We start from the raw sequence: 24,723 nt of genomic DNA on the forward strand, positions 1-24,723 counted from the left end.
ACTGCTGAGCTAGCAGTGAACAAGGCTTCATGGGCGTGGGACCTGCCAAGCCATGCGGGGGATATAATCTCCTGGTGTGCTGTTTGCTAAGAACGTTGGAAAAGCGCAGTATTTGAGCAGGAGTGTCCCATTTTTCTAGGTGCTGTCTGTCACAGCTTCCCTTGGCTAGGAAAGGGAAATCCCATGACCCCTTGTGCTTCCAGGGTAAGGTGACGCCCCGCCCTGCTTCAGCTTGCCCTCCGTGGGCTGTATCCGCTTTACAACGAGTCCCAGTGAGATGAACCAGGTACTTCAGTTGGAAATGCAGAAATCACCCATCTTCTGCATCAATCATGCTGGGAGCTGCAGACCAGAGCTGTTCCTATTCAGCCATCTTGGAATGGACACCTCAAATTACTTTTAACCATAGTGACAATAACAAAATTCTTCCGTGTCTGCTTAATCTAATATACCCACAGAACCCCAAAATGTCTACTAAATAAGGGGTCATGGTGTCTGCACCTTGCTTCTTATAGGTTTTGAGGTGTTGAGATTGTTTGAATTCATTCTTTATATGTTACCATTGCCTTACAAGGAAAATTGGTGCAATGCCTTTTATTGCATGTTCCACTGCTTATCCTGTGCTTTTTTATACACAGCATTGCTCATTCCCTCCTAGACCTCTGCCCTCTTCCCTTCAGCCCATTACCAAGCTTGTTTCTTGCCTTCCTTGAGGGCTTTCTTATATAGATATTATTCCTAAGAAATACTATCAATGCTTTCCTGGAGAGCAGAGGCTTGAACCAAACGCATAGTGTAGAACAAGGCAGACACTGCTGGTCTTGTCTGCTGACAAGAGGAACCACAGATCCAGGGATTGAAACAAGATGTATGCACCCTCCTGGCCCTGGTCAGCTAAGGAGGACAGCTAAGAGACTACCTTCTGTCTCTCTGCTGGTGGCAAGCTAGCCATACTGAGTGGGCAACCAGAAGCCCAAACCATCTGGACAGTCTTGGACTCCCAGACTGGTTGGCTGTAGGTCTCATAACAAAGAGTATCCCCAGCCAAAGTCATGAGGCTGACTGTAGATTCCTAGGAATGGAAACTATGCCCTATCTCCTTGGTATCCTGCTTGGCACAGTGCCTGGCACATCAAGATCCCTCAGTGGACATTTGCCAAACCTTTAACTAGATAAGATTTTTTCCATCACTCCTGGTCACCCCACACAGCCCTTGGGATTGCCGGGCATCTGTCCGTCCATACTTTAAGAAAGCAGGCATAAGTCATCATCAATTTGAAGTTTAATAGGTCACCTCTTCATTCTTGGAGTTTTTTTGTTATTTCTGAAGAGGAAGACAAATGTTTAAGTAAAGAGGATTTTTTTTTTTTTTTTTTTTTTAAAGACAGAGTCTTACTCCATTTCCCAGGCTGGAGTACAGTGGTGTGATCTCGGTTGACTGCAACCTCCACCTCCTGGGTTCAAGTGATTCTCCTGCTTCAGCCTCCTGAATAGCTGGGATTACAGGTGGCTGCCACCACTGGCTAATTTTTGTATTTTTAGTAGAGAGGGGTTGGTTTCACCATGTTGACCAAGCTGGTCTCGAACTCCTGACCACAAGTGATCCACCCACCTCAGCCTCCCAAAGTGCTGGGATTACAGGCATGAGCCACCATGCCTGGCCTTGGAATACTATTTTTTAAATAAGGAGACAAATAGCCATAGTGACCAGACAGTTGAATTCTCTATGTGTCTTTCCTTGCAGGAAACGTTCATGGTGCAGTAGATACTTTTGGTTGCATTTTGTATCTAACAGCCATTTCCCCAGGTTTTCTAATTAGTAGAATTCTGATACATTCATGTGTGACTCTGTGTTTTAGGAAAGCTGGGCCCATGTTCAGGACCAAAAGGCGATTAGTCTTGATTAGTCCAAGTTGATCATGGTGACTGTGTTCTCCTTGCTGACAGTTGGCTTAGAAAAAGATTTGGGAACAATTATGACTAATAAGGTATAAAGGTAAGGTGTTTGAAAAGGATTGTGGGGAGGCCTGGGAAAGTTTTCTTGTTGGCAAAGAAATATCATTCTCACTATGGACTTCACATTTTGTTGTGTGAGGATGCTATGGTGAAGGTTGTTGTCACTGTTTTTTGACCATAAGGAGACAAGCTAGAGGACCAAGCCAACACCCTAAGTATTGCAGTGCAGAATTATGAGAAGGATCTGGTCCTTGCTGATGTTGTTGAGCCTCTAAATTTACCAACCCTAGACCTACAGTACCTCAGACTGCTCCTCATTTGAGAAAATGATACTCTTAATTTTTAAGCCAGTTTTGTTTAAGTCTGTTACATACAGCCAAAAAAATAAAGATGAGGAAGCCAACTCTCATCAGGAGATTGCTAAGTGTGCAAACATTCAAACTGAAGGGAGCCAGTTGAATACTTTAAATTGCAAATAGTCCATAGATCTCTGATGCATCCATTTTTCCATAGGGATCAGACAATCAAGTCTTCCGGTGAGCTGTCTCTTTCCCTGAACTCTGAACAGTGCACACTGCCAAATTGAAATCCATTTTTTGTAATTTAGGAATCTTTTCAGGTGGATTTAAGCCCTGAGAACTAAGGGATTTCTCCTAGTCTTCTAAAGTCACAGTCTATTTAGGACTGCCTCCTCTGTCTGGTGGCTGCCATGGCCAGGGTTCCGACATACCTGTCTTCCCAGCTCTCCACACCGTGGGTATGGGGAGGCACATGGAGGGCTGAGAAAGAGGCTACCACTCCCTCTGTCCCTGACTCCAGGGGCCACTGAGGTGCTTTCAGCCCTGGACTGTCAGCTAGCAGCTTTACTCGCACATAGATGCTTTCTTTGGGGAGAAATAGTTTTCTCTCTTGCTCTCTGATAAATTTCCTTTAAATTTGTCTCACTATGTTTAATATCTTTTATCACTACTGGAAAGGAAATTGGTGGTTTCAGACACTCTACTTGTACTTTTAACTCAATATGCCTCCTCCATATACACTTTTAGGGTCCTGTATTAGTTGCAAATGGCATAAGAGTAAACTGTCCTTCCCAGGCAAACCTTTGTTGAGGAATATCAGCTAAGGTAAGACCAGGTAGGAAACAGGATTTAGATAGCGGGATCTGAGCATGAAGACAGTGGTACTTCTCATGAGGGGAGTCGTTTATGAGCCTCTAGTTGAAGATTGCCCTTCTACAGCTGAAAAAGGGAATCAGTATATCATGAATCAAGCAAAGACTTATAAAGGCATCTTAAAGATGAGAAAAGAACTCCCAGTTTGGTAATCACATATAGGCGTTACAAGGCAAAGAAGAGCCCAACAAAAGGGACGCTGATCATTTATGGAAGTGGATATAGCAGGGAACTATGCTGAGATGCTGAGAAGTCACTATTTCCTGAGCAGCACTGATAGCTTTTTATCTGTCCTATTTCAGGGAGAGAACAGTTATAGTCTAAGACAAAGAAGTCATTGCTCAGCTCTGAGTTTCAAAATAGTTTTTAAGTTCATAAGAGACATAGTAATATAAAAGTCAAAGTGCTTTTGACTTGTTATTATTAGGCAGGCTTTGATGGGAGAGAATTTCTGCTGGGATTCCAAAATCTAGCTTTTTTATATCAAGAGCAAAGGTAGAGAACTTACCACATAGAGTTTATACATTAAACTTAAAGTAGGAAAGAATGCATGCTGATCCAAGTACGGGTGTATAGTTCATACAGAAAGATAAAACCCTTCTCTGGGCAGATGGAGCAGGGAGAAGATGGAAAGAAAAGAGGACATTCAGATGCTGATATTGAGCACTGCTCCCTGTCAATCCCATAATTCAGCACACTCAGGATGAAACCCTAAGGGTGAAAACAGAAACCGTGTTAAATAGTATATTAATATGGTTAATTACATGATTCACACATTCAACAGATATTTATTGAGTGCCTTCAAAGTACCTGACACTGTTATAGGTGTGTGAACTATATCAGTGAACAAAACAGACAGTGATGCCTGCGCTCCTGGAGCTCATATTCTAACTGAGGAAAACAGATATAAAAAATAAACATAATAATTGATTTAATATGATCTGGTGATAAAAAAAATAAAGTAAGGATTCAAAGCCAGATTGGAATTCTAAACCTGCACTCTTAACCACTGCACTATAGTTTTCTATTAGTTTTTTGACCATGGGAGATCTACAAAGAAACTTCTCATTAGTGATGCTAAACAGCTGGGTCTGAACTGTTTCTGAGGTGAGGGAGACACATACATGTAACATGTTTTGAACATAATAAGAATCACCCATGAAAATACATAAAGACAGGAAATGGCATAGGGAAGGGCACAACCCAGCAGTGCATCCTGGAACCTTAAATTTCCTCTATGTTCTAAACACTGCTTTTGGAAAAGGAAGAGACACCCACAAATTAAATCCAAATGTCCAAAAAAAAAAAAAAAAAAGACCTGAAGAATGAGCAATGGCACACATCTGATTTACACCCATGTCGGCTCCCTAGGAGGGCTGACCCTCAGCTAGACCAGCCTCCATTCTGCAGGATTTGGCTCTTTGCAAATGTAAACCCACTACTGGCCTCTTCCCAGCAGTCACTGCCTAATATTGCAGGGGCTTCCTGAAATACTCATTTGTGTTACCTTGTTCTCTTTTCTAAACTCGCAACCGAGAAAATATTTAATAAGTAAAATTACCCATGGCATATAATTTTATCCACATTTCTTACAAAGATTGTCTCCTTCACACTTCAGCAACTAGTTGAAGCCACCAGGAAGGGATTACTGTTGTTATAAAATGTGTAAACAATTAATATATGAGATTCTCATTCATCTTGGTATCTGACAGGCTCCTCATATATTCAAGGGTTCGTGTGCATATACACACACACAACATGGAAGGTGCTTACCCCAGAGTGGGTGACCAGTAAATGCAGAACTGAATTGTCAGTTTTCTTTGCCTCACCATTCAGCCTAAAAAGATTATCTCACCCTGGAAAGAATAAACGTCTGTAGATATATAGCACATGTAGCACATGTATTGGTTTGGGGTTGGGGTGCAGGGAGGGAGTAATCTATCCTCTGATATGGTTTGGCTGTGTCCCCACCCAAATTTCATCTTGAATTGTAGCTCCCGTAATTTCCATGTGTTGTGGGAGGGACCCAGTGAGAGATAATTGAATCATGGGGGCGGTTCCCCCCATGCTGTTCTCCTGGTAGTGAATAAGTCTCGCGAGATCTGACAGTTTTGTAAGGTGTTTCCCCTTTCACTTGGCTCTCATTCTCTCTTGCCTGCCACCATGTAAGATGTGCCTTTTGCCTTTTACCATGATTGTGAGGCCTCCCCAGCCACGTGGAACTGAGTCCATTAAACCTCTTTTTCTTTATAAATTACCCAGTCTTGGGTATGTATTAGCAGTGTGAAAACAGACTAATACATCATCCTTCCACAGATATGGAACATGATTCAGGCCTGATTAATTGTAATTCCTTCCCCCTGGCCATGGAGATTGGCTCAGAGATGGACACAGCATCTTAGCCAGGCCAGTAAGAGTCTTCCAGGACTTTTGGCACTATCTAGAAAGAGGTTTGTTCTTCCACTTGAGCCACTAAGCTGGTGGAATGTGAGTCTGAAGCTTTGACAACTTTGTCTCCATGTGTTTCCACCTGAGGACAAAGCCAGGAGTTAAAGAGGGACCTAGGGTCTTGAGAGGTCACTTGAGTCTCTGGCTATTGCTTCTTCTGAAGCTAGATGGCCTTCCCAGTGATATAAATTAATACATTTCCGTCTTTGCTTTAACTAGATTGAGTTTCTGTCACTTAAAACCAAATCAGTGCTAATACATGATGATAAACATATGCTATCATTTGTTAGTATCTACCATATGCTAGGCACAGTGCTAGGTACTTTATCATAGAGTGTCTCACAATTGTACTCTTAGTTGAGTAACATTCTGTTTTAGAACAGGAAAATAAGAACAAGACAGTAAGATTAAGCAGCCTGTACAAGTGTTATTAAGTGGTCCAGGCTCCCAAGTCCATGCTCTTTTCCCCCTATCCTGATACTAGGCAACAGCTGAAGCATGGTGGGAAATGGAATTGGCATCAGAAGAGTGAGTCACTTAGTAGTGACTTTTGGAGGTTCATTTACTTAGTTCATAATACCTCATGAAGTAAAGAATATGAACAAGATTGGCAAATGATAAGTCTATGCCAATTATTTTTTTTAAAGATAGCTTTATGGATATATAATTAATATACCATATAATTTATCTACTTGAAGTCTACCATTCTATGGGTTTTAGCATATCCGTAGATATGTACAGACCTTACCACAGTCAATTTTAGGACATATTCCTCACATCAAAAACCCTGTACCTTTTAGCTGTCATCCCCGTCTCTTCTTATTCCCCCACTGCCAACCTAGCCCTAAACAACCACTAATCTACTTTCTGTCTCTATAGATTTCTTTATTCTGGACTTGCATATGAATAAAGACATATAGTATGTGGTCTTTTGTGGCTTCTTTCACTTAGCATAATGTTTTCAAGGTTCATCCATGTTGTAGCATGTATGAGAACTTCATTCCTTTTTATTATACCAATGATTCTTGACCTCTCTTGGGATTAAGGGGTCTTTTGAAAATCTACTGAAAGCCAAACATTCCTCCCCCTGCAAACATACATATGTAACAGTTTCCAAGGCTTCCTAGATCCCTTGAAGCTCATTCACAGAACTCAGTATAAATGTATGAACCTAAGTATCTCTAAAAGACAAGACTTTAAATGGCACTTCTTTTCAATGTGCTGTACTCTCTATGTTTGTGTAACTCTGGCCAAAATAGGCCCAGAGTTAAGCAGTGTCTGTAAGGAGACAGCTTGCCTGGGAACCTAGTCCAAGCAGGGCCGCTGGGTACACACCACCATCACCAACAACAGCTGCAGAAGTTCTTGACGGACTTTATGAAGATACAAAAGGATTAAATGAGAATGACTAAACACACTATGAAAAAAGAACTGTGTGCAGTTTACTATATAATAAACACATACAGTGTGTTTGCATAATAGGCTATAAATGATATATAAAGGGTTCTGGTAAGAGTTTCCAATTCCTCTTCACTGGTTACTGGTGAAATCTTATCAGGTGTGGCTGAGAAAATAATCTCTTTTCTGGATGAGTTGGAGTTCTGATGATCTGTGGTTTCCCACACTGTCCTTGTAACCCAGCAGCCTGTACTTGGAATGTGTGGCTTCTTTATATCTGGGCCCTTGGTACCATCAAAGAATACTTCTTATCCAATAGTTAGTACGGTGGCTATCAGATAATTGAAAAAATTGGTTTAAGAGGAGAATTACATAAGAAAAATATGTGCATTACCCTTAACATTTTATTTTTACTTAAAACTTATTAGGTTCATATAAGCATATGAAAGTGTGAATATTCTACTATTTCTTACATTCCAAGTAGTACTTTCATGGGTTACAACCTGAAATGAAGATCTTTATTTCATACAGGTTTTCTGATCAGGGTTCTAACCATTTTACTTGCATTATCAGCTACACCCATATTGCATCACCTACAATTTTTTCAATATTTTTTTGTTGTTGTTGTTGAAATGGACCAGAACTTAAAGGCATTTGCTCTAGAATCTGAATACAGAATCTATTTCTAGGTTTTTTACCCTCTAATCTTTTTTTTTTTTTTTTTTTTTTTTTTGAGACAGGGTCTTGCTCTGTCACCTAGGCTGGAGTGCAGTGGTACAATCATGTCTTACTACTGCCTCAGCCTCCTGGGCTCATGTGATCCCCCCCACCTCAGCCTCCCAAGTAGCTGGGACTACAGGCATGCACCACCACACCCAGCTAATATTTGTAATTTTTGTAGAGACGAGGTCTTCCTATGTTGCCCAGGCTGGTCTCAAACTCTTAGGCTCAAGTGATCCTCCTTCCTCAGCCTCCCAAAATGCTGGGATTACAGGCATGAACCACCATAGCCAGACTCTCTCTAATACGTTATAGTTGTCTTGTTTATACCTAATCTGATAGCAACTTTTTCTTTAGAGACTCACCTCTGTTGAATCCTTCCAAGTTTTCCTTTTGTTTGTTTGTTTTTTTGGAAATGGAGGCTCACTCTGTCACCCAGGCTGGAGTGCAGTGTTGCTATCTCGGCTAACTGTAACCTCCACCTCCTGGGTTCAAGCAGTTCTCCCACCTCAGTCTCCAGAGTAGCTGGGACTACAGGCGCACACCACCACGCTTGACTAATTTTTGTATTTTTAGTGGAAATGGGGTTTCACTGTGTTGGCCAGGCTGGTCTCAAAGTCCTGACCTTGGGTGAACCACCTGCCTCAGCATCCCAAAGTGCGGGGATTACAGGTGTGAGTCACCATGCCTGGCCCTAAACTAACTTTCATAGAAACAACTATACCATTTTGCTCTCATGCTTCACTTGTATAATTACAAATGAATTACATTATTACAGGAACAAGGCCAGGACACAGACTCTAAAAAGTGAAGTCTTGGTAAATTGACAGTTCAGTTGGTAGATCCAGAAGTAGAGAAGTATAGTAGAAAGAAGCCTACTAGCTACTAGTATTAAGAGATAAAATGAAATATATATGTGGAATATATGTTATATGCATATACAATATAGTCATATAGAGGGCTTTGACTTTTATACATATGTACGACTGTTTTAGGGGGCTATGTAATAGGTTTCTGAATGTGCATGTAAACTAAAATTCATAATTCATATTTGAAATATATACAGACTCCTCTTTTTTTTTCTTTTTTTCTTTCTTTTTTTTTTTTTTGAGATGGAATCTTGCTCTGTTGCCCAGGCTGGAGTGCAGTGGCGCAATCTTGGTTCACTGCAACCTCTGTCTCCCAGGTTCGAGCAATTCTCCTGCCTCAACCTCTGGAGTAGCTAGGATTACAGGTCCGTGCCACCATGCCCGACTAATTTTTGTAGTTTTAGTAGAGACGGTGTTTCACCACATTGGCCAGGCTGATCTCAAACTCCTGACCCATCTGCCTCGGGCCTCCCAAAGTGCTGGGATTACAGGCTTGAGCCAGCACACCCAGCCCAGACTCTTCTCTTAAAGGAAGCATTTGCAGAATTCTTTTCTATTACAGCTAAATTCCTCCTAACATAACTATTAGCATAACTATTAAAAATCATCAAGTTGGTCAGTTACCTTCTTCCTAACTACCCTCCTCACTTCCCACTGCTCATTCCGGTCAGACCTGTCAGGGATGTATGTGCCAAGACCCACTTTCTCAGGGTGGGATGAGATCCTCACATTGCTGTCTTGCATGCCTCTGCCTTGTCTCTGTGACCTGAGGCGTCTTCACTGTTAATTTGTCTACAGATATTAGGATATTTCTGCTTCTTTTCAATCTTGCTGCCACCACCTTGGTCCAATCTACCATTGTCTCCATTCAGATGTCTGCAGACTTCTTACCTGTTTCACAGAATCCTCTGTGACTCAATCCAACACATTCTTTTTTTTTTTTTTTTTTTTTTTGATACTTTAAGTTCTGGGATACATGTTCACAATGTGCAGGTTTGTTACATATGTATACATGTGCAATGTTGCTGTGCTGCACCTGTTAACTTGTCATTTACATTAGCTATATCTCCTAATGCTATCCCTCCTCCTTCCCCCCACCCCATGACAGGCCCTGGTGTGTGATGTTCCCCTCCCTGTGTCCAAGTGTTCTCATTGTTAATTACCACCTATGAGTGAGAACCTGCAGTGTTTGGTTTTCTGTCCTTGTGATAGTTGGCTCAGAATGATGGTTTCCAGCTTCATCCATGTCCCTACAAAGGACATGAACTCATCCTTTTTTATGGCTGCATAGTATTCCATGGTGTATATGTGCCACATTTTCTTAATCCAGTCTATCATTGATGGACATTTGGGTTGGTTCCAAGTCTTTGCTATTGTGAATAGTGCTGCAATAAACATACATGTGCATGTGTCTTTATAGCAGCGTGATTTATAATCCTTTGGGTATATGCCCCATAATGGGATGGCTGGGTCAAATGGCATTTCTAGTTCTAGATCCTTGAGGAATTGCCACACTGTCTTCCACAGTGGTTGAACTAGTTTACAGTCCCACCAACAGTGTAAAAGTGTTCCTATTTCTCCACATCCTCTCCAGCACCTGTTGTTTCCTGACTTTTTAATGATGGCCATTCTAACTGGTGTGAGATGGTATCTCATTGTGGTTTTGATTTGCATTTCTCTGATGGCCAGTGATCATGAGCATTTTTTCATGTGTCTGTTGGCTGCATAAATGTCTTCTTTTGAGAAGTGTCTGTTCATATCCTTTGCCCACTTTTTGATGGGGTTGTTTGATTTTTTCTTGTAAATTTGTTTAAGGTCTTTGTAGATTCTGGATATTAGCCCTTTGTCAGATGGATAGATTGCAAAAATTTTCTCCCATTATATAGGTTGCCTGTTCACTCTGATGGTAGTTTCTTTTGCTGTGCAGAAGCTCTTTAGTTTAATTAGATCCCATTTGTCAATTTTGGGTTTTGATGCCATTGCTTGTGGTGTTTTAGTCATGAAGTCCTTGCCCATGCCTATGTCCTGAATGGTATTGCCTAGGTTTTCTTTTAGGGTTTTTATGGTTTTAGGTCTAACATTTAAGTCTTTAATCTATCTTGAATTAATTTTTGTATAAAGATATAAGGAAGGGATCCAGTTTCAGCTTTCTACATATGGCTAGCCATTTTTCCCAGCACCATTTATTAAAGAGGGAATTGTTTCCCCATTTCTTGTTTTTGTCAGGTTTGTCAAAGATCAGCTGGTTGTAGATGCGTGGTATTATTTCCAGGGGCTCTATTCTTTTCCATTGGTCTATATCTCTGTTTTGGTACCAGTACCATGCTGTTTTGGTTACTGTAGCCTTGTAGTATAGTTTGAAGTCAGGTAGCGTGATGACTCCAGCTTTGTTCTTTTGGCTTAGGGCAATCCAACACAATTCTTTATATGGCAGTCACAGTGGGTCTTTCTGAAATATGAATCTGTTCATATCACTTTCCTTTTAAAGTGGATTCTTCAATGCTTCTCATTCTCTTAGAGATCAGACTTTTCAACAGTACCCTCAAGATCCTTTGTAACATGGCCTCTTCTACCCTTCCAGCCTCTTTGTGTCACAACACTCTTCACTCACTCTTTCTGTTCTAGCTATTTTCATCTTCTTTCAGTTTCTTGTGTATCCTATACTCTTCTCTACCTCCAGACCTCTGGTTCCTTCTGGAACATCACCTGCATTGTCACTCAGTTGTCCCAGGGAGCCCTTCTCTGAGCCCCCCAGCCTAAACTCCCACAGCATCCCATACTACCCCCCTTTTTGATGTTCTTCAGATGGAGACTTCCTAGTCCAACAACTGACTCTCCCAATAGACCTTAAGATCCATGAGGGCAAGAGGTATGTTTGTTGTGATCATTGCTGTATCCCCAACACAGTATCTGACACTCAATAGATGCTAAAAATTATCTGTTGGATCAGTAAATGTATATCATACTCTTCTCTGTTGTTTATCTTTGAATGGGGGTCTCTAGGTAACACAGAACCCTAACCTGTAAGCACCCAAGTAGGCTAATTAGTAAGGAGCCTTTTCATCTGCCCACTGGATTACAGTGGGGAACTAGGAGCATTGCATGCCACCAAGAACACGTTTTGAATTCATCTCTTCCCAGTTCTCTTATCATCTTTATGTCTCAAATTCATCAACCTGTCTAAAGGGTCCTGGGTTCATTCTCTTGAGAAGGTTCTGGGGGATTCCATAGTTTAATTTACATTTGTATCTGCCACCTGTAGAGCCCATTAAAGATAAAATGACAGTGGCAAGAACATGGCTGTGGAGAAACTTCCTGAAATCTGCCAGTGATTATAGCCACAGAATGACTTCAGTGTTTTTTTTTTAATGTTTGGATCTTTTGGCTCTCCATGAATGTGGTGACCTTGTGGTGACTTCCACCTTTCATTCAAAACTGACTTACAGACAACTTGGGTTTCAAAGACTATAGCAATAACTTTAGATGTGGAACTTGAGTTTCCTTCTCTGTGCACTCACCTGTTTTTTGTTTATAGCTACACATATTTTCTTTTCTTTTTTTAACCTGGAAGAGGAGAGGCATTGTTTCAGATATCTCAAACAAGGTTGAAAAATGTCCACAGCCAATTCCCAGGAAAAATGACCCTTTCTGTCTAGTAGTCTCTCCCATTTTAGTTCCTTGTATTTGTATGAGTTTCCTTCCTTCTCTTGTACTTCTTGATGTTCATGAAACATATACCAGTACCTACCTGTTCATGAAATCTGTACTCAGTATGCTCTCTGGCCAACTACTTCCTAGTCCCCTGAGAGCACAGCCAGTCACATTTGGTAGAAATGGAGAAGCATCTCCTCTCTCCTGCCATGCAGACTGGCTTCGATCTCCTCAACATCACTTCAGTCAACTCTAGTCTTAGGCTTTGACATAATGTAACCGCCCAATGTGTTCACCTTGCCTGCTGCCTAGAGAGAGCTGATTTATGAAGACAGGGGAATTGCAAAAGAGAAAGAGTAATTCACAGAGCAAGCTGTGTGGGAGACTGGAGTTTTATTATTACTCAAGTCAGTCTTACTGAGAACTTGGGGATCAGAGTTTTTCCAGGATAATTTGGTGAGTAGATGGGTCAGTGAATCGGGAATTCTGATTGGTCAGGTCTGAGATGAACTCATAAGGAGTTGAAGCTGTCCTCTTGCACTGAGTCAGTTCCTGGGTCAGGGTCACAAGACCAGATGAGCCAGTTTATCAATCTGTGTGGTGCCAGTTGATCCATCAAGTGCAGAGTCTGCAAAATATCTCAAGCACTGATCTTAAGTTTTACAATAGTGATATTATCCCCAGGAGCAATTTGGGGAGATTCAGAATTTTGTAGCCTCCAGCTGCATGACTCCTAAATCATAATTTCTAATCTTTTAGCTAATTTGTTAGTCCTGCAAAGGCAGTCTAGTCCTCAGGCAGAAAGGGGGTTTGTTTTGGGAAAGGGCTGTTAACATATTTGTTTCAAAGCTAAACCATAAACTAAGTTTCTCCCAGAGTTAGTTTGGCCTATAGCCAGGAATGAACAATGACAGCTTGGAGTTTAGAAGCAAGGTAGAGTGGTTAGTTCAGATCTCTTTCACTGCCTCAATTATAATTTTGCAATGGCGGTCTCAACAATGTGATGCTGTATCTTTAAAAGAGAAAGTAAGTCACAAAATAAAGTATAACCTATATTTGCAATGATAATTGAAATAAGGTTGCTTTGGTATAGTGAAGACTAATTTTTCACTTCATTTTCCATTTTACAGCCCATCAGTAACTTCCTGTATCTTCTTTTTGGCAGACGTCCTCGACCACAGAGGAGAAACTGGCAATTTAAAAACAGCCAGATATCTGGTGCTATTTCAAAGTCATAATAGAGACCTGTGATACCTTGCTGTGGTGTTGGACTTAGTTTATGTCTTCCATCTCCCTTTGGTAGACAGAAGAATTAGTCTGGTTTATGATGAATTTTGTATATGTTTACTGGAAAGTGTTCTGCCTTAAAGCAAGTTTTCATAATAGCCAAAAGCACATTGCAGGAAGATGCCCTGCATAGACCTGTGTGTGCTTGTAAGTGGCAAGTTTCAGACATCAGAGAATGTGGCTTTCTCTTGTGTTTGAAAGTACAGAGAGTTTTATGGATTCCCAGATGCTAGGCCAAGGACGATTAATATATAGTCTGTTGGCCTCAGTCATCTCTAGCTATTCATCACCCGATGATACACCCAACCATGTTCATGAGTTTAAAGAATCAGAAAGTGAGAAAAGGGTAAGGGCAAATGATCTGAAGTATATCAATGGAAGCTCATTTCTAATTGGTGCTATCGTTCAGGTTTATGACAGGTTCTTCATAAACCACTATGTGTGTGTAAAACACATCAGAGACTTCTCACACCAGAGCAAACCAGACTAGACAGAGTTATTTCACACAGTAATCACCAAACATTCCTATCTTTTCAATATAAGGAGCCAATCTATTGTAACCTCCTCTGCAAACACTGTTGTATTTATTCTTTCTCTTTTAATGCTTGACACTTAACCTGAATGGCTTCTTTTATGTATTCAGTTTGAAAAAACGGGATATAGAAAGCATCATTTGATTTTTAAATTTCCATTCCTGGGTAGATGTTTTGGTTATTAAAAAATAGCTCAACCCTATTTGTTTGAGACATATATGCAGGTAAATGGGTACATTTAGGGATTTATTTATTTATTTATTTTGTCCTTCTATTTCCCTGTCCACATTTGTGCTTGTAGATCTGTGTCTCTGGAGATCCCTTTGCTCAGCCATCAGATCAAGCAGGCATCCATGGTTCATAATGGTAAGCAAGACCATGTAGTTAAAAAAAAAAAAAAAAAAAGTTGGTGAACAGGAAGAATATATAGGCACCATGAGTCTGCACTGAACAGAGCAGGAGCAGCTTGTCCAGGGAAGTCAGAGTCGCACCAGGGGTGTAGCAGGAACATCTACCACAGGATGGTTGTGTCTGCCAGGGTCACTAATTATTTTGCAGTCAGAAAGTGCCTGGTGAAAGGCTTAAAGGAGAAATTCAATGCAGTTTCCTTTTATCTGCCTCTCCAATTGATGTCTATACAGAGCAAACAGGGCTCCCCAAACACGCCAGTCTGTTTCAGATACACAAGATTAAGTAGCTAGTGACATTCAAGACCAATCGGCCCACCCAGGAGGATTGAAACCAGTGGAAAAGCTGTCAGATTTCGCCTTTTCTCCATTAATCTTAAAGCTTTTCAGTGGTGCCAGGTCGCATCTCCATCAGACAAGCTGAGAAGTGTCCCGCAACTTTCTACACCCCCCACCCCCACACCAAGGAGAGTAACCCCTTCATTGCTGAGCTGATCTCTTAGGATATAGGGGATTCTTTTCACGGCCAGGAACAGATCTTCACTGGCTCCACTGCTTTTCAATACTGGAGGAAGCTGGAAGCAGAAGGCGGGGTCTTTCTTCCTTACAAGTTCATGGCTGGTCCACTCCCTGGAGGCTGTGCCACACAGACCCCAGAGATCAGCTGCCCTTGAGAAGAGATGGCTTTAGGGGTGACCGTGGGACAACTAAGGAAACAGGTGTTCCCCTAGTAGTCTGGAAGCTTCACCTACCTGACACAGCGCGTGGAAAGAGAGAGGGAAAGCTAGAGGGAGAGAACACAGGGAAAGATGAGAGAAAAGAAGAAAGAAGGTGTAAATAAAGAGAATGAAGTGCGAATTTGTAACGGTCCTTTCCCCATGCCTCATTTTAAATCCCTTTGGAAGCAGGTGATGACCTGGGCAAGAGGTCACCAGTAAGGAGCAAAGGGGCCTGCCTGCCACTCTTAAGCAGAGCGCCTGCTGAATCAGGATTTCCAAGGCTCTGGCTGAGTGCCTGGCTGGGGGTTGTGTGTGCAGATGCCACAAGATGGACAAGACTGAGGACGCAGGTGAGCATTTCTCGGTGCAGTCAGGAGTGGGAGAGGCCTGTGGCTTCCAGAAACCCAGCTTTGCCTTTGAAGACAGAACTCAGAGAACTGCTGGCTGGAGGGAGCCAGGGTCTTTTCCTGCTTTCTAGTTACCCCTGAGAGCCTTTTCTGTGGTGTTTATATCGCTGTCAGCCCGAGTCTACCCTCAACAATAGGTGTCTCAGAAAGCCGTGGGCCCAGTTCCTACAGTTGGGTTGATTTACACCAGCAGGTATAGACTGATCCCGCTCAAAATCAAAACTCTGGCCTCCACTAAAATCTTTCACAGCTCATATAGTTTTAACACACACACACACACACACACACACACACACACACACACTCTGTTAGTTAAAAATCACCCATTCTTGAGCAGCATAGATCACTCTCTGGATGGGTTATCTTGTTCCTGTTAGTAGGTGTGTGCTTCCCACAGCTCCTACCCCACCCCAGATGGCTGCTGGCAGCAAGGCCTCAGCCTGTTTCCAATGTGCAGGGATTATAAAATAGGCCTCTGGGTGACTTGTTTTTAGGGCAACTTTCCGTACAGTCCCTAGACTCATTTAAATATCTTTTGTTACATCAAAGAAGTCACACTTCACAGCAGTCCCGGGGAACCAGGCCATCACCCAGAGTTATAGCATCACTTATAGATTAAAATGTTAATAAGCACAAAACTATGCAAAGGTAGACTTGTGGTGTTGTCAGTCTCACCTCACCTGTAGGGAACAGATGTGCCATTGTTGTGTATATTAATATCTTTTCTCAAAGGAATATTAACCCAGAAGGAAACAAATAATAGGCATAATTATATCTAGGCATAATGACATATATATTGAATACTACCTTTGTCAGTATTATGCAACCGCATTTATCCTAACTGACCATTATTGAATACTTTGATAAACAACCACTAATAAAAGGGTGCCCAGCACAAGACTGTGCATAGAGTTGATGCTCAATAATTTTCCAATTTATTATGTGCATGTCCTGACTAGTGCATTCAGTATACAAAGCACTTAGGTATTTGTATGGAATGTAAATTCTAGTATCAGCATCATCCGCCCTCTAATATTACGGTTAAGAAAAAGATAAGGACTCCTACAAAGGGAACTTAAAACCCTGAGGCCAGGTGTTTTGTCTAGGAATTTAACAGAGGCTTTGTGTGATAAGAGTCTCTCTAGGAAGGGCCAGCACTCAAGATCGTATTACCATTACAATGGCAAAAACCGCAATTACTTTTGCGCCAACCTAATAATCACCCTGTATAGCTGCAGTCCAGTCTGGGTTGCTGGGCCAGCAGATCATCCTGCTTAACATCTACCCCATAGCATCTGCTAAACTTAGGACACAGGAGATCCCAGATAGGTAACTGGTGAAGGAATTGAATGAGCATCTGAGAAGGTAGCCAGCTTCTGGACACAGATGGCCAGCAGGATATCTCCATAGGAGCAGCCTCTACTACTTTTTGCTTTTAAACGTGTGAACACATCTTTGCACTCTTGCAGAAATTCAGAATTGGGCCAGTACTACTTCCTGTTAAAAGGAGAAAGCAATCACTCCTTGGCTGCTGGTGACTGGGGAAGAAAGGTGAAGGGCCTGACTCTGCCATGTGTGGACCTCCCCACACAGACCCTTACACAGCAAGTTGCTAGAATTGCCTCCTCACCGTAGAGAGGAAAGAGAAACGGGGCAGCTTTCTTCTATCATCTCCATCTTCATCACAGGCCCTCACACTGACAGTTACTCAAAGGGCTTGCTAACCAAATTCTTGGGCCCTTCCAGGTGGATAATAAGATATTATTTCTTGATCGCTCAATATAGGATTTGTGTTATATGGGCATATGTGAATTTAATATCAGTGTTATAACTTTCTCAGTGACTTCCAAAGAAATCCATGGTTTAACTTTATTTGTATTATGAAAGGAAAAAAGTTGTAAGCAGTGTAGATTTAGAAATAAAGCGGTGGGAGTGGAAAAGCCAGCAGCCCAGCATCACTTGTTTAAAACTCTTTCTACGATTGTGAAGAACCTGCACTTTTCCAGAATTTGTCTCTCTTATCTCCCTTCCACCTTGTTCTATATTTTGACCTTTCATGACCACATCTCCTACCATCTTTATAGTCTATCTTGTGTGGGTAGGGACCTATTTTGGCCAGATCCAGAATCATCTGGCTCCTTCTCTTTCTTGGTTCTTTTTACTTTATATGTTATTCTGAGCATGGGTCACCCCTCAGCTCCCTTCTTGCCTTCTCCTAATCATAGTCACAGGACAATCATTGTCAGGAACAACATCTAGTTCTAATCACATTGAAATATGCAGTAACATCTAGTTGGATAATTTTCAATAAATCTCTACTAGGAATTGAGCTATTTTTGCCCTTAACTTTCCCGATAGCTTCATCAGAAAAGCAGCTCATTTAAAATAAAATGTGTTGGGGGCATTTGGAAACCATCCCTGCCATCAGCATCTTCTAGGCCAGGCCTTGACTTCCAAGGCTTAACATATGCAAGTTAGGAGTTTCAACTGATAACTTGATGGAACAGAAACAGGTGGGGCAAGGCTTGCGGGAAAAAAAGGCCTTAGCCAGCCTGGAGGCAGGGGCCTGGGGTCCTCCCTGAGGGTGCTGATACAAGTTAGATTCTTTATTGCTCACATGAAACAGCCTTTATGGTCCACACACTGGGCCTCCACAACAATGGATTTTCAGTCAACAATCTGAGGGGGTTATGGTATTTGTTAGATGCCTTAAGTATATATTTTCTGGCAAAATGGTTTCTGTCAAAAGTCAGGATAAGTCAAGGAATATTCTTGAGGGGAATTTAATGCAATGGAGAGGCTTTCAACATTTCAAAAAGTGTTGGCAGTAAAACATTTGTTCATAATAAGACATGAACATTTAAAAATATTTAAAAGTGCATTTAGTTAGCAAGAAGTGTTTCAAACTAATTGACTCAGTTGGATCTGAAGAAGTTGATAAAAGGGGTTTTGAGGGTGAATAGGCCCAATCTGAAACACAGGTGACTTTAGGAGGCTGTAAATGCTATCCCTATGTTAAGCACCTAGATCACCAGAAACTTCATTTTTGTATTATATTTCTCTGGACCCCTAGAGACTCAGCTTTACAGAGTCAGTCTTTAAAAGAGCTTGAGAGACCGGGCACAGTGGCTCACGCCTGTAATCCCAGCACTTCGGAATGCCAAGGCAGGTGGATAACCTGAGGTCAGGAGTTCGAGACCAGCCTGGCCAACATGGCAAAATGCCGTCTCTACTAAAAATACAAAAATCAGCTGGGCATGGTGGCGCTTGCCTGTAATCTCAGCTAGTTGGAAGGCTGAGGCAGGAGAATCACTTGAACCCAGGAGGCAGAGGTTGCCGTGAGCCGAGACTGCACCATTGCACTCCAGCCTGGGCAAAAAGAGCGAAACTCCATCTCAAAACCAGAAAAGCTTGAGATAAGCTGTGGGGGTTGTGGCGGTGGAAGGGAGGCGATATAAGAAAGGCGCCACTCTCTCTCTCTCTTTATATGTGTTTGTGTGTGTGCTTTCAGAACTGCTTCAGTGAAGTTGCTTACTGCCTCATACCTAAGCATAGCTCAGGAGCAAGAAAAAGTTTGTCTAGCCTCCTCTGAGTAGACATCAAGAATGATATAATTCACTGTGTTTTGCCTTAGACTTGAGCATGCTAGCATCTAAAGCCAGGATTTGGGCTCCATTGCTGTTATCTTTCTTTTGCCAGAGCTTCTTGATATGATTTTCCCCCTTTTGAACTTGCTCTTGGTCATGCCAAGGTACTGATACATTGGTTCCAATGCTTGTAATGACCTTACCATCAAGACTTTGCATGCTATCTGTGGTTTATAGAGTGTAAACATGCCAGGAAGTGTTTGGATGGATTGGAAGGATTTTGAAACCACTTCTTTTGCTTTAGAACAAAAAACATCTAAAACTATGTGCTGTGGAGTACCTGGAGAACCTTCCAGAGGCCCACACAGAAAAGGACCTTTGATTTGGTCACTGGAACTGCTCTCAGCATACAATAGTCCTAACCTCCTTTGGGTGCTTTGCTTCTTTGACTCACTTCCTGACCCAGACTTCCGTTTAGAAAGGAATCCTATGTTTCTGGTCATTTCCCAACAGGCTGTTCTGCCTGGTTGGCTGTTTAAAGATGTGGTGCTTTGTGATGTGTTGCTCTCAGGGCATCTTTGAGGCATTTCTCCTGACCACCCTGCTTGCAGCTGCCCACTTCCTCTCCCTTCCAACAGCTGTTCTGATGTCCTGCTGTCATCCTCTCTGTATACAGCAGACAAGCAGTCTCGCTGCAGCTAGCATCCATCCTGTCAGTGTCGGTGGGCTGGCTGCATTCCAGGACATGGGTAGACGGATACAAGAGGACAAGCTTGGGAACCAAATGTTGGCAAGGGAATGGAATGAACACAAAGCCCTTTGCTAGTGATCATCAAGGACGGGTGATAGGAATATCTCTCTCAGTTGATGACCTTTGAATTCTCAGTCTCTGGAAGAACTTTGACATCCAGGGAGCCTTTGTGGGATAATGTCCTCTAAAAGGAATCTTTGTGTGAGAGTGTCCTCTGAGGGCACATGTTTTCTTTAAAGCCTTGTTGTTTTGCAAACTCAGAAAGGTTTCTACTAGCTCTAATAAGCCTATGGCTTCCCAGCAACCTGGACCCAGCCCCTGTATATTCCAAAAGCAGTGATCACAGAATTAGACAAGCAAAGAAGCTAATCTGACGATGTACACAGTTTGTAAGCATGTGTTAAACTTCAGGATAAGGAATGTGTAAAGCAGAGAAGAAGTAGCAGCTTATACCTTCCTACTCTAACTTTCAGGATGAACTGAGAGTGCTGATGTTCCTTTCCTTTCAAAACTTGCACAAGGAAAATTTTGGAGAAGAAATTGGAGGTCATGCCACAAATCCTGAGCTGGGGAACCACATGCTGTGGTGGAAATAGGAGTGCAGAGGCTAGATTTCCAGGACATTCTGCAGTGGGAGGTGGATGGGGCATTGTGATAGCTTTAGTTTTCAGGAAACAGGAATGAGGAACAGAATGGAAAATTGTGAGACAAATGAGACAAATGCAATTGACATTTGTCATTTTTGGCTACCTAGTATATGAACTACCTTTTGTGTTTGAGAAATTTCCTGCCTAAAGGCCAGAAAACCCCCTTCACTAGCCCTCCCTGCAGCTCAAGTGTAGGCATGTGCCCTAGGGTGGATCCCTCAGATGCATCACCCCAGCCTTTGAACAGGGAGCCAGTGGCACAAAGAAGCAGAAACAGGAGAGAACCCATTTGGTTGTAGTGGTGGCAATACTGCTAACATTCAGCTCCCTGTATTCCATGGGGACTGGAGAGCCTCACTGGTCTTGGGTCTCTGCTCCCACCTGTCCTCTGAGCCCAGTGTTCTTGAAGAGTTTGTGAGCTACCTCATATCCTTTGAAAAAAGTGTATTTTCTGCTTAAGTCAGACATAGTTTCTGTTGCTGGCAAAATGAAACTTCAAAATGAAACCAGAGCTGCTTCTGACTCTCACCCCACATATTTGAATCAAACTCAGATTTCCTACAACAGCAGGCTTCTGATGCCCAGGCCTCAGTTCTGAACTCTGGAGGCTACAACCTGGCCTGCTTATAGACGGTGGACCAAATGAAGGTAAAGAGGAGACGGGTGAGGAGAGGACTGGGTGGCAGGGACATATGATCTGGTCAGGGAACAAGAACAAGCAAGTGGCAGCACTAAGGGTTCAACACAAGGAGGGCCTGAGAAGATTGAGGCATGAGCAGGGTGGCGGGCATGGTTTGTGACTCTGCCAGATTCAGAAGGTTAGGGATGAGGGACTCACCCTGAGTTGTGTTTGCCCAGGAAGCCCAGACTGGCTGAGCAGGCCAAGCCCAGGGTAAACAAAGAAAAGCATGCCGGTTTTCTAGACGAGGAAGGCAATGTGTCAAAATCTCTCACTTTGGCCATCCCAGTGGAGAAAGGCAGAACTCTATGAAAGACCATGTTCTCTTCTTCCCTGTGCTTTGGGGGCTAATGTTGATAACTGGGGTCTAGCACATTAAAGAATAAGTCATGCAACCCACCATCTGGAGAATCTATGCAATTCCCCTTCAATCGGAGCTGACTGTACACACACACCTTGAGACCTAAACAATCTAATAGCACCAGATGGTTCCCTAGGAAGCAAATTAATTAGACATTTCTCTGAAGATATAGTCCAGTTGGGGTTAAAGTTTGGAAAAGTTCTTTGTAGTATTGGGGGCAAAGGAACCAAGGTTTTATTTGAAGTAGAGAGTGGCTGAAATTATGGCACAATCTGCAGGCCAGGCAACATTCTGAAGTTTTGTTTTAGGCTAAGAATAGGTGCTTGGCTACACAGTTGCTGGAATTAGTACTCCAGCTACCTATACAGCCCTCCAATATTTAGAAGAGTGGCCCAGGTATTAGGAAGAGCATGGCAGAGACTTATGAATTTTCTGGAGATAGAAGAATTCATTAATTTATCTACTCATTTGACAAATATTTATTAAACACTTTATACACTAGGCACTCTTGCCTGGGCCTTTCTCACCAGGAAAATTGAGATAATGCTCTTATTTAATCCACACAATAGCCCTGATTTAGGTCTATTTGTTATTCTCATTTTACAGATGAGGAAACTGAAGCAACTGTTCAAGAAGAGGATATAAAAAGGGACAGGCATTGATGATGATATCAGAGCTTCTTCCTGGGGAATCTCAGCCTCACATGATGGAGTATGACTAAAGGAAAAAAATAAGGCTCTCTACGTACTTTCTTGGCAGTCTGTGAGGGTCAGGGTTGATTTTGTGTCCCTGAAATGTCACATGAAGTTCATAGGCACTTCCAAAGGGGCAGTCTAGCAAGTAAAAGAGTAGATGTGGGGCTGTGTGGAGTCCATTGTTTGGGTAATCTTTTTCAAACAGTAGGAATATACCAGCTTGTAAAGATTTGCCCACTTAGCTTCAAGTCTCTCTGAACACATTTCCCCCTGCTCTATGAATAGATGAAGACATACAAATGGAACTCTTGATATTCTTAAGTGAAAAACATGATATGGAATAGCAGATAAATACAAACAATTTCTTATCCAGCAAAGAGCTCCAGAAATATTTTGACTTCATTTAAAACAGTTATATAAATATTTGCTGGTGGAATTTTTTTCTAAACCAAATACCCTAAATATTTGCTGGTGGAATTTTTTTCTAAACCAAATACCCTGAAGGATTTTAGTTGTCTATCTACAACTTTTTGCTTGTGGAAAATGTTGACTTCCTGGTTACTTTGACTTGTGTTCACCTGAAATTTTGCTTTTGCAGTAGTTTTTCTTATGATTTAGTGGCATTGCCTGTCCAGTGACAGGAAGTGGTGTTCTTATTGGGACTAATATGTGTTATGGCCCTAGAACCAGCAGAAGCCACTCCTGCTTTTTTCCACACTCTTCTTTCTATAGAAGAGAAGGGAATGAGGATCCCACATGGCATTCACTGCCTTGGGCATACTGAGATTTCTTTGCAAAAGGAGAAACAGCACCAGCAACTAAGCATTTTATTCCATTTTATTTTACTTCTTCTATGATTCTTTGCCACTTAGCAATGCCAATCAATTGATTTGGGACTGGAAATACATTTCTTATACAATCTTCAAGTTTTCTTTTATAAGAACATAACTTTCATCTGATATTGTTCCCCACTTCTCTCTTTTCAAATGTAATATTTGGGCCAGTCCTTGAAAGTGAACTGAGTTGAGTTCTCATGGCCCATAAAAGAACATATTCAAAATGTATCATTTTCTTTATGTCACAGATAAAAGATCATTAATTGTATATAAAATTTCCATATAATTTTTAAAATTTTTATTTTGCAATAATTTATTTTAGATTTACATTAAAGTTGCAAGGAAGGTACAAAGAGTTTCTGTATGCCTTTCACTCAGTTTCTCCTAATGTTAACATCTTATGTAATCATGGTACCGTTTTCAAAACTGAGAAATTAACATTGGTATTTTGCTATTAACAATAGACTTTACTCAAATGTGAACAGTGTTTTCATGGATGCCCGTTTTTCTAGGATTCAGTCAGGATACCGCAGTGTATTTAGCTCAAATGTACTCTATAACTTTATCAGATTCATTTATTAGTTTTAACAGTTTTTTGATGGAGTCTTTAGGGCTTTCTGTATATAAGATCATGTTGTCTAAAAGCCAAGAACAGTTTAATTTATTCCTTTCTGATGTAGTTGCTTTTTATTTCTTTCCTTTCCCTGATTGCTCAAGCTAGGTTTTTCAGTACTATGTGGAATAGAAGTGGCAAGAGTGGAGATCCTTGTCTGCAGCCTCTACCTCCCAGGTTCAAGCAATTCTCTTGCCTCAGCTTCCTGAGTAGCTGGGACTACAGCACGTGCCACCACGCCCAGCTAATTTTTGCATTTTTAGTAGAGATGGAGTTTCACCATGTTGGCCAGGCTGGTCTTGGACTCCTGATTTCAGGTGATCCACCCGTCTCAGCCCCCCAGAGTGCTGGGATTATAGGTGTGAGCCACCACCCCTTGTAGGTTTATGATATTTTTAATGTGCTGTTGAATTCAGTTTGCTAGAATATTTTTGAGGGCTTTTGCACCTATGTTAATCAGGGAAATCGGCCTGTAATTTTATTTTCTTCTAGTATCTTTGTTTGGCTTTGATATCATGGTAATGCTGGCCTTGTACAATAAGTTGGGGAGTATTTCCTTCTCTTCAGTTTTGGGAAAAGCTTGAGAAGGATTTGTATTCTTTTTAATGTTTTGTAGAAAGCAGCAGTGAAGCCATCCAGTCCTGGGCTTTCCTTTGATGGGAAACTTTTTATTATTGATTCAGTTCTCTTAGCCATTATTTCTTTGTTCAGATTTTCTCCATGATTCAGCCTTGATAGCCTGTATGTGTCTAGGAATTTGTTTTTTCCAGGTTTTCCAATTTGTTAGTGTATAATTATTCATAATAGTCTCTTATGATTGTTTATACTTTAGTTGTAATGTCTACTTTTTCATTTACAACTTCGAGTCTTCTATTCTTCGCCTATCTAAAAGTTTGTGAGTGTCCTCTTTTCAAAAAACCAACCCTTAGTTTCATTGATCTTTTCTATTGTTTTTCTAGTCTCTATTTCATTTATTTCTGTTGTGAT

General features: G+C 41.6%; 1 long non-coding RNA gene across 1 annotated transcript in view; it reads left to right on the plus strand.

Moving 5' to 3' along the window:
- The window catches only part of LOC107974742 (uncharacterized), a 43,412-nt gene extending 19,938 nt beyond the window's left edge, over positions 1-23,474 (plus strand). The window contains exons 3-6 of the long non-coding RNA XR_001717718.3: positions 14,336-14,400; positions 15,350-15,510; positions 21,106-21,200; positions 22,199-23,474. This is a non-coding gene — a long non-coding RNA (uncharacterized LOC107974742). The remainder of the gene's footprint in view (positions 1-14,335; positions 14,401-15,349; positions 15,511-21,105; positions 21,201-22,198) is intronic.
- Positions 23,475-24,723: the final 1,249 nt, after the last annotated feature.

The sequence above is a fragment of the Pan troglodytes genome, chromosome 4 (genome assembly GCF_028858775.2).
Source record: "Pan troglodytes isolate AG18354 chromosome 4, NHGRI_mPanTro3-v2.0_pri, whole genome shotgun sequence".
NCBI lineage: Eukaryota > Metazoa > Chordata > Mammalia > Primates > Hominidae > Pan > Pan troglodytes.